Raw genomic sequence first — 11,382 nt, 5'->3', positions numbered from 1 at the left:
ATATAATTAGCTAGCTATATACAATTTCTCCTAATTGGTGCCTTCGTAGCCAGTGGCATTAGCCTAATTGGTGCCTTCAGAGCACGATGACAATTGGAAGTGGTTCATGGGGGCGGTAGCGGGTAATAGTATTCTTCTTTGTGATCTATGACCTGGTCAAGCAAAAATCCCGCTATTTCCTCTTGAATTGCTTCTATGCGCTCTTATGGTAGGAGCTGCTCCCGCACCTCTCTGAACTGTTAAGAAGGAGATCAATATGCATGTGTATTAGTTGTGTGACTAGATATCGATAATGGTGTAAAAATTGTGAATAGTGTTCTGACAAACGTACACAGTCCTGTCTTTGAGATCTGCTCCTTTCGGACGCCATCATGCGAATATTCTCGCAAACGTAGTATGCACATAGATCGGTCCCCGGCGCCTGCTTCAGGGCCTTTACGAGAATGAAATTTGATCAGATAATAATTAATCAAGCATGGTAATTAAAGAGATGGCAGCTAGCTAGTACTACTTAATTACTTACCTTGGGTCGATACCATTTCAGCTTTTGTTTCCATTGGCCTGGAGTGACGTTGATGAACTTTGCCCAAGCCCTGCCCGCTGACAAAGAAAATGAATAAAGGGGTTATGAAATAGTTCATATCAGGAAATGACGAACTAAATAGGCCGAGATATAGTTAATAATGATTGAAATTACCTATTGACTATCCCAAACAAGATGGTGTAGTCACTTTCTTTTTTAAGTAGTGAGTCCAGTATTTCAACTGTTCCTTCGTCAACTTTAATGATTACCAAGATCCAGTGAAATCTGCATGCACACACGTTTGCATGTCTTTAAGCGGGCATATGTAAGCAAAAACATGTAGCTAGCTAGTAGGCAAAAACAGAATTTGTAGTACAAGGCAGTGTGACTCACTGGAAGTTGTAAGGAAGTAGTATATCTTCATTGGTATTGAGGCGCTTGAAGAACTCTAGCATGCTTTCCTCTACACTTTTTTCATGATATGTATCTAATTTCCATGTGTATTCATTAATGGTATTTGGGTCAATGAACCCAATGCCATAGCGTCCACCTTTTTTCATTTCATGCATCTTCATCCTGCATAATACCACAGAAAAGAATATAGTGAGGATAATTACAGGTAATGATTGATCAAAATGATCACTACAGCTAGCTTGAGACTTAAATTATAGAAAGAAATCACTTACAGGCAATAGCAACTGACGATAGATTTGTCGAGTGCGTCTTGATTGTATAACTGAAATAGTTCTGAATACTCAACGGACACAGCTTTCTCATGGAAGTAATTATCCTTCTTGACATTCACCATGAGGGACTCTCGATTGGAAATCTTGGTAATGTCCATGTACCATTGATGCAATTCATACATTCTCGTTGGGAGCTTGTTGACCTCGTCTGGCTCGACCAAAGGTTGGCCCTGGACATATTTCCGTTTTATTTCCTCCTCTCTAAGCGGAGACATGGACTCGATCTCGAGGAGTTGTCCAACAGTGATCTTGAGGATTTCAGCCTGCATTATATGCTCCTGGGTTATTACCACATCGCTCAGCTGGGGAACGTTAACGGTTTGCCCACAATAATATTGGGCGCGCGTACTCTTATGTGTTGTTGGCACAACAAGCGGGGGGATTGATTGCGCCGCCTGTTCTCCCAGCTGGGGAACGGTTTTACCATATTTTTTGCCAGCTGATTTGCTCGAGCTCGAGCTCGCCTCTTTCTGTAGACGTGCTTGATTTAACTTCCTGAGGTGGCGCTCATAGTCTGTGTCAACAGGCTTGGGAGCTGGTGGTCTAGCCATAAGAATGAAGTGGTCAATCTTTTCCTCAGGCACTTTCTCCCTTGGCGGCGGTGGCGGTTTCGGTGCAAAATGGGCTTCCACCTCGGCCTTCGATATGGCTGCGGTTTCCTCCTCGGACATGTCGTAAGGCCTCTGCGGAAGAGGTGCAAGGCTTGGACCATATTGAAATCGCTTGCCTCCGCTTGTACCTCCCGTACTACCTCGACTTGTACCGCTAAGCACCATATCTGCGGCGGCTCTCTTCCGTGATTGCTGAGGTGGCGGAGACGGCTGACGTGGCTGAGTTGGAGGAGGAGGAGTGGCCTGAAGCTGTGCCGGACTTGGAGGAGGAGTGGCCTGAAGTTGTGCCGGACTTGGAGGAGGAGTGGACGTCTGACGTTGTGTCGGACTTGGAGGTGGAGTGGCCTGACACTTTGCCGGACTTGGAGGAGGATTGGCCTGACGCGTTGGTGGACTTGGAGGAGCGGGAGTCTGCTGACTCGATGGCGGACTTCGACGAGGAGTCGGCTGATGCGGTGTCGGTGGCCTTCGAAAGATGATGCAATCCTTTCTCCATAGGATGATACGATGTTTGGCCTCTTCCAGTGTGTGCTCCTCATCACCTCCAGGAATGTCAAGCTCTAGCCCCGAATATTGGTCCACCACCTCATCAACCAAGACACGAGCATAGCCCGTTGGAATCGGGTTGCAATGGAAGGTTGACTCGGGGGGATTTGTAAAAGCAATAGCATCCGCCACCTTCATGGATATGTTCTTCATTTTGAAGTGTAGCTCGCAGTTAGTGTTCTCCATGATGTCATCCACGGGGTATCTATCCATCATTGCGTCGCCCGGGGCGGAACCCACGCTGCTTCTCGGCATGGATGGGACGGTGCTATCCAATGCTGGATCATCCGCTAGCTGCTGAGACCCCCTTTGCTGGCTAAGTGAGTCGATCTGCTCCTGCTGCCACTGGAATTTGACTGCCAAGTCCACGTGCACTGATTCTAGGCCTTGAAGGCATTCATAGTCCAGCTTCCTCTGCTCCTCCTCCATCTTTCTCTTGTTCTCCTCCGCAATCTTCTTTCTCGCACGGGTTCTGTAGTCGGCGTTCCAATCCAAAAACCCCTCATACCATGGAATAGCGCCCTTGCCTCGTGTTCTTCCCGGGTGTTCAGGATTTCCCAGGGCACGCGTAAGCTCGTCGTTCTCTCTGTTGGGCTGGAACACCCCCGATCGAGCCTCTTCTATTGCAACAAGTATCTTATCTTCGGCTCCGTTCAGACATGCCTTCTTCGAAACTTTGCCCGTCTTCGGGTCCAACTCCCCCCATGCGCATAGAACCACGTTCTGCACCTGCGGGCCAGCTTAATGTTTCTGGAGTGACACCTGCAGCCTCCATCTCTTTCTCAGACTTATCCTACTTAGGCATTGCCACCGCGTAGCCACCTGGCCCAAGCTTATGAAACTTACCCTTTTTTCGGCATTGGCCTTGTTTATTCTCGACCGTTCCTTAGATAATTCCAAATCCTTGAATTTCACGAAATCGTCCCAATGAGCACTTTGCTTCTCTAGTGTTCCCTCAAATACTGGAGTCTTCCTTCCTCCCTTGACGTACTTGTCCCATACACGATTATTGTGGTTGTTGAATGCAACCGCCATCTTCCTAAGAGCAGCGTCCTTGACTTTCTCCACATCTGCATCTGTGAAATGATCTGGTAGGGTGAAATGTTCCATGAGAGTTTCCCAAAGCAGAACTTTTTGTCTGTCGTCGACAAAAGTAAGATCTGGACGTGGATTTGCTGGCTCTCTCCATTCTTGAAGGGAGATCGGGAGTTGGTCCTTCACAAGAACTCCGCACTGACGAACGAACTTGTCCGAAATCTTCTTAGGCGCTAATGGTTCACCATTAGGTTTGATGGCCTCGATATTGTACTTTACGCCCTCCTTCAACTTTTTGTTCGGGCCTCGTTTCCTGCTGCCTGAAGATTTGCTCGATCCGAATGGCTGAAAGAAGAAAGATCGATTCGTTAATATATCTTCAAGTCATTTAAAACGTGTGATGATCACCAGATGCCTGCTTATATAAATATATATACCTCGCCGGTCTTTGTTGTTTCAAGATCATAGTTCATGACTTCATCAATTCAGTCGTCGCGATCGAATATCATATCACCATCCTCGGTGTTGTTTAGAAATTCGGAGCCGTCATAATCTTCTTCATTCTGATCATCATCTGGCCCGCGAGGATGGCGTATGATATCGAACAGGGTCTCTTCTCCCTCTCTGCTGGTATTGTCCGCCGTAGCTTTTATTTAACTAATCCAAAAGAAATATAAAACAATTTAGTATTCAAATTACAATGCATGGACGCAATCAATTAATAAGGAAAAACTGAATCAATCATAGTACATAATAAGCATAATCGAATATAATCTCGAATACATCGTCTCGAATAATAGATATAATCTCGAATACATCGTCTCGAATAATATATATAATCTCGAATAAATCATCTTGAATATTATATATCGAATACATCACTAGCTAGCTAGCTAGCAGCTAATAAAGATCGAATACTAAAGAGTAATCTAGGCCACTCGCGGTTCCTAAGGCGCGGGCGGTGGACAACCAAACTGAAGGAACCATCACTGGATCATAGCTCGGGTGATCTCCCCAAAGAACCTGCCAGGTATTGGAGAACCTGACGTCCATAGCAGCCATGTAGCGATGGACGTGCTCGTCCCCCTCCCTGACACGGCGATGTACCACCTCCGGCGGGGCCGGCTCCCTCCGCACGCGAACGCCACCAAAGGAGATGAGGGTCGACGACGAGACCCGGGGCCGGGTTCCTCACCAAGCGTCGCGCCCCTAAAGGTAGCACCTCCCAGTGCCAGCCCGACGGAGCCCAGTCCCAGACATGGGTCCTCTGAAGCAGGACGTCGTCGCGAACGGGTCGACGGCGAGGATGCGGGCCGGACATCATCGACAACAAATACTATATGCAAATGTAACGCTAATTATGCTATCATTGCATATGTCAAAATTCTATATGCTATTTCATACTAATTAAGCATCTAACACTAAAAACAGAAAAAACAACTTCTATACATCCATTAAAAAACAGAAAAACAACATTATATAAAAAAAATCCATACTAATTAAACACTAATTATATCCATCTAACATGCATTCATACATATATACTAGTGAAAAAATAATAATCTAAAAAATCTAAACTAATTAAACATACAAAATACGTATATACTAATTAACTTAATGAAATGTGTGTGTGTGTGTGTGTTCATCATGCTTGTGTGTGTATGGGCTCGAGGAGGGGCGGTGCCCATGGTGGCCGCCGGGGCGAGGGAGAGGGGTTAGAGGGGGAGAGCTCACAGCGGGGCGACGGTGACGGCGAGGCGACGGCCGGGGGCGGCGACGGGCCGGGGCGTGACGGTTGGCGGCGACGCGGGGACGGCGCGACGGGGACGGGGGCGGCGATGGGGATAAGGGCGGCGACGGGGATGGGGGCGGCGACAACGTCGATCGATCGGGGCAGGCGGTGCTTCAATGGGGAAATAAAGGAAGAAACAGAGGGAGAATGAAATTTTTCGAAGTGTTGTATATATAGAAGGCACCTTTAGTACCGGTTGGAGCCACCACCCGGTAATAAAGGCCTGTTTTGGCCAGGCCAAGCGGCGGGAAGGGCAGGCCTTTAGTACTGGGTGGTGGCTACAACCGGTACTAAAGACCCCCCCCCTTTAGGACCAGTTGGTGCCACGAACCGGTACTAAAGGGGGTGCGCTGCCCTAACTATTACAAAGAATCCCTTCTGGGTGTGAAACACAGAAGAAAGTGATGATAGTGAAGCCGATCACATCCCAGATCTTTGGGTGTGAAACTTTTTCTTCGCGTGTGTCTTGCGCCGTAACCATGGAAAATCTTTATCATTTAACGGGATGCTCGGGTCAATATTCACTGTGAATGAAGCAATTTCATCAAACTTTTCATAATCTCCTGACATGTCTATCTTGCCATCCACTCCCACGATGTTTCTCTTCCCAAAAAGAACTAGGTGCCGCTTTCGCTCATCGTATGATGCATTCACTTCCTTATCTTTTCTTTTTCTCGGCTTGGTAGACATGTCCTTCACATAGAAAACATGTGCCACATCATTGGCTAGGGCGAATGGTTCGCCTGCATACGCAAGATTGTTGAGATCCACTGTTGTCATTCCGTACTGCGGGTCTTCCGTTACCCGCCTCGTGTCATATTGACCCATTTGCACCGAAACAAAGGGACCTTCAAACCACGTTGATAGTCAAGTTCTCATATGTCCTGTATATAACCATAATATGTTTCCTTTCCCTTCTTGGTTTCCGCATCAAAGCGGATACCACTGTTTTAGTTGGTGCTCTTCTTATCCTGGGCGATCGTGTAAAATGTATTACCATTTATCTCATACCCTTTGAAAGTCATTATATTCGAAGATGGTAACTGGGACAGCAAGTACAGCTCATCTTCAATAGAGGCGTCATGCATGATACGTGTCTGCAACCAGCTGGCGAAACTCCTGGTTTGTTTACGTGTAATCCAGTCATCAGACCGCTCCGGGTGTTTGGAGCATAGCAAATTCTTGTGTTCATCCATATACGGAGCCACCAAGGCAGAATTCTGTAGAACTGTGTAGTGTGCTTCAGTGAGAGAATGTCCGACCATACATATTATTTGTTCCCCTCCTAGCGTACCTTTTCCATCCAGTCTGCCCTTATGCCGCGATTCAGGAACACCAATTGGCTTAAGGTTAGGAATAAAGTCAATACAAAACTCAATGACCTCCTCATTTTCATGGTCCTTGGAGATGCTTCCTTCTGGCCTAGCACGGTTATGATCATATTTCTTTAAGACTCCCATGAACCTCTCAAAGGGGAACATATTGTGTATTAATACAGGACCCAAAACGTTAATCTCTTCGCATAGGTGAACTAGGACGTGCGTCATGATGTTGAAGAAGGATGGTGGGAACACCAACTCGAAACTGACAAGACATTGCACCAAATCATTCTCTAACCTTGATATGATTTCTGGATCGATTACCTTCTGAGTGATTGCATTGAGGAATGCACATAGCTTCACAATGGCTAATCGAACGTTTTCCGGTAGAAGCCCCCTCAATGCAACCGGAAGCAGTTGCGTCATAATCATGTGGCAGTCATGAGACTTTAGGTTCTGGAACTTTTTCTCTGCCATGTTTATTATTCCCTTTATATTCGAAGAGAAGCCAGACGGTACCTTAATACTGAGCAGGCATTCAAAGAAGATTTCCTTCTCTTCTTTGGTAAGAGCGTAGCCTGCATGACCCTGATGTATGCCGTCTTTTTTGTGCATACGTTGCTGGTCCTTCCGTGCCTCAAGTGTATCTTTGGTCTTCCCATACATACCCAAGAAGCCAAGCAGGGTCACACACAGATTCTTCGTCACGTGCATCACGTCGATTGTGGAGCGGACCTCTAGGTCTTTCCAATAGGGCAGGTCCCAAAAAATAGATTTCTTCTTCCACATGGGTGCGCGTCCGTCAGCGTCATTTGGAACAGGTTGTCCACCAGGACCCTTTCCAAAGACCACCTTCAAATCCTTGACCATATCATGTACATCAGCACCAGTACGGTGGCGAGGCTTCGTCCGGTGATCCGCCTCACCTTTGAAATGCTTGCCTTTCTTTCTTACGGGATGCCTGCTCGGAAGAAATCGACGATGTCCCAGGTACTTCTTACAGTTAGCCAAATATATACTATCGGTATCGTCCAAACAGTGCGTGCATGCGCGGTATCCCTTGTTTGCCTGTCCTGAAAGGTTACTGAGAGCAGGCCAATTATTGATGGTCACGAACAGCAACGCCTTTAGGTCAAATTCTTCCCCCATGTGCTTATCCCACGCACGTACACCTGTTCCATTCCACAGTTGTAAGAGTTCTTCAACTAATGGCCTTAGGTACACATCAATGTCGTTGCCGGGTTGCTTAGGGCCTTGGATGAGCACTGGCATCATAATGAACTTCCGCTTCATGCACAACCAAGGAGGAAGGTTATACAAACATAGAGTCACAGGCCAGGTGCTATGGTTGCTGCTCTGCTCCCCAAACGGATTAATGCCATCTGCGGTTAGACCGAACCATACGCTCCTTGCGTCATCTGCAAACTCCTTCCCGTACTTTCTTTCGATTTTTCTCCACTGCGACCCGTCAGCGGGTACTCTCAACTTTCCGTCTTTCTTACGGTCTTCTCTGTGCCATCGCATCGCCTTGGCATGCTCTTTATTTTGGAACGAACATTTCAACTGTGGTATTATAGGAGCATACCACATCACCTTGGCAGGAATCTTCTTCCTGGGGCGCTCGCCCTCGACATCACCAGGATCATCGCGGCTGATCTTATAGCGCAATGCACCGCATACCGGGCAAGCATTCAAATCCTCGTACTCACCGCGGTAGAGGATGCAATCATTAGGGCATGCATGTATCTTCTGCACCTCTAACCCTAGAGGGCAGACAGCCTTCTTTGCTTCGTACGTACTCTCGGGCAATTCGTTGTCCTTTGGAAGCATATTCTTTATCATTACCAACAACTTTCCAAATCCCTTGTCAGATACACCATTCTCTGCCTTCCATTGCAGCAATTCCAGTGTGGTGCCCAACTTTTTCTTGTCACCTACGCAATTCGGGTACAACAATTTTTTATGATCCTCTAACATGCGCTGCAACTTCTTCTTCTCCAAATCACTTGCGCAGTTTCTTTTTGCATCGGCAATGGCCCGACCTAGATCATCAACGGGCTCATCTGATGCCTCTTCTTCAGCTTCTTCCCGCATTGTCGGCTCAGCTTCTTTCCGCATTACCGGCTCAGCTTTTTCCCCCATTGTTGTATCATCGTATTCAGGGAACCCATGGCCAGGATAGCTGTCGTCGTCCTCTTCTTCTTCATTGTCTTCCATCATAACCCCTCTTTCTCCGTGCTTGGTCCAAACATTATAGTGGGGCACGAAACCGAACTTAAATAGGTGGACGTGAATGGTTCTTGACTTAGAGTAATTTAATTCATTCTTACAGCCAGCACATGGACAAGGCATAAAACCATCCGCCCGCTTGTTTGCCTCAGCCGCAAGCAGAAAAGTTTGCACGCCATTAATGAACTCGGGAGAGCATCGGTCATCGTACATCCATTGTCGGCTCATCTTCAATACACAGCATCGAAAACACCAAATTAATACAATACATAAAGTTCATACAACACTTAAATGCAACAAACAAATAACTCTCTAGCTAAAGCATTTAAATGCAACAACAAATGCGATCAATATCGTAACTAAGGTAACAATTGATCCAATAGCATAATGATACCAAGCCTCACTATCAATGACATATTTTCTAATCTTTCTAATCTTCAAGCGCATTTTCTCCATCTTGATCTTGTGATCATCGACGACATCGGCAACATGCAACTCCAATTCCATCTTCTCCCCCTCAATTCTTTTCAATTTTTCTTTCATATACTCGTTTTCTCTTTCAACTAAATTTAACCTCTCGACAATAGGGTCGGTTGGAATTTGCGGTTCACATACCTCCTATATAAAAATATCTATGTCAACTTGATGGGCATAATTTGTCATAAACACGAAATGCAACAAATAGTTTTAAAAGAGAATATACCACATCCCAATCATAATAAGGACGAGGGCCGACGGGGACGGATATCAAAACCATGGCACTATGTATAACAAACAATGTACGGGTAAGATAATCATACGAGTAACTATATATCCAAATCACACAAACATCAATTTTTTTATATAAAATTTCATGAACAAGAGGCTCACCACAAGGTGGTGCCGGCGACGGGACGGTGCGGGCGATCGACGGTGGTTACGACGGAGATTTAGAAGGCACTAAGTAAACCACACCTACATATGCAAACTAAGTGTTATTTTGACCTCAAATTGCATATAAATCAAATACTACCACATATAATTCCTCCCAAATTACTAAAACCGACAATTAATCACTATATAAACCAATGCAAAAGCTAATCTAGCAATGAGAGATGAAAGGACAAAGTTGCTAACCTTTGTGATCATTTGAATGGATGGGGGCCTACAAATCTTGACTAATTTGAGGCAAATTTTGTGATGAACTCGAGAGGAAGAAGGAAAAAACAGAGGAGAGGGAGAGGGGAAAGGGGGGAGAACAGAGTGCGGGTGGACGAAGGGTTTATATAGGACGACATTTAGTACCGGTTCGTGGCACGAACCGGTACTAAAGGTGCTGGAGGGGCCCCACTCTGACAACATCCTGCCACCATTTTCATTAGTACCGGTTCGTGGCACGAACCAATGCTAAAGGTTCGCCACGAACCGGTACTAAAGTGCTCCTCCCGCCTAGCCGTTGGAACCGGCACTAATGGACACATTAGTGCCGGTTCTATTACAAATCGGGACTAATGTGTTTCACATTTGACCCTTTTTCTACTAGTGCCTCCATGTTGTAGGAGAGCTCTTGGACTTTGCCCGCCCAGACTCGGACCGGCGGGTCGAGCTGCTCCGCTGGCACGTCACTGACTTTATGGAGGACGGCGTGCATCATGTCCAGCTCCGCGAGGAGGGACGCGACGCGCTTCTTCACCCGCTTGTCCAGGGTGAACTCAGCCACGACCAGCTTGCTGAGCTTGCGGAGGAGGGGGATCAGCGCCGCAGTTGCACCCTGCATGGCTCCGGTTCTGTGGTTCGGATCTACAGGCGGCGGGTGTAGTGTGTAGGCGTCTAAGATAGAGCTGTTTGCTCCGGTTGTGTGGTGACTGGTGAGGTGGTACTACTGAGGTGAGGGAGACAGGTAAACAAGACAGACCCATATTCCATGTGGCTACATTTAATTATCTGGATTAGTTAGGGGAGATGGCAACCTACACCATAATACAAAGTAACACGCTCTCTCAGCCAGAGCGCGTGGCCAAGGCAAATTAAGAGATCCGACCAACGTCAAATTTGCCAGAAAATAAGCACTTCAAGCCCCTAAAAAATTGCACTTCAAGAAGAAGAAATATGATGGAACAGTTTGTGAAAATATCAACGAGGCCTCTAGGCCCTGTTCTGAAAATACTATAGTTTTTAGGATTACCATGGTTTTAATTACTTTGAGCTGTTTGACAAGACCTAAAAACTATGATATTAATACTGCAGTTTTTCCAATACTATGGTATTTTCTGATCTATTTTAAAAAAAGAACCTCAGACCTCTTTTTCTAAAACTGAGCACGCGAAGGAACAAGCTCATCGTTATCTTCGGTCGCTCCCAAGCCCCCGCCGGCAGCCCCATTTTCTGTGGAGGTCGTCTTGATCGGGCGGCCATGGACAGATCAAGGAACAACAGTACAGTGCGGTACGAACTGCCATGATTGATGGGGCGGAGCAAGCTGCTCCGGGCAACGTGGATGAAAGCCGAGTTGTTTCTACATTGCGCGGATACTTTAGAAAGCGCGCGTATCCAGCCGGATACTGCCCGAATACTCGGATATTGTCCTGATACGGCCCGATAC

General features: G+C 46.5%; 1 pseudogene; it reads right to left on the bottom strand.

Moving 5' to 3' along the window:
- Positions 1-10,557, bottom strand: part of LOC119334130 — a 13,618-nt pseudogene extending 3,061 nt beyond the window's left edge.
- Between the last annotated feature and the right edge of the window lie 825 nt (positions 10,558-11,382).

The sequence above is a fragment of the Triticum dicoccoides genome, chromosome 7A (genome assembly GCF_002162155.2).
Source record: "Triticum dicoccoides isolate Atlit2015 ecotype Zavitan chromosome 7A, WEW_v2.0, whole genome shotgun sequence".
NCBI lineage: Eukaryota > Viridiplantae > Streptophyta > Magnoliopsida > Poales > Poaceae > Triticum > Triticum dicoccoides.
This window is presented reverse-complemented; position numbering and strand designations above follow the sequence as displayed.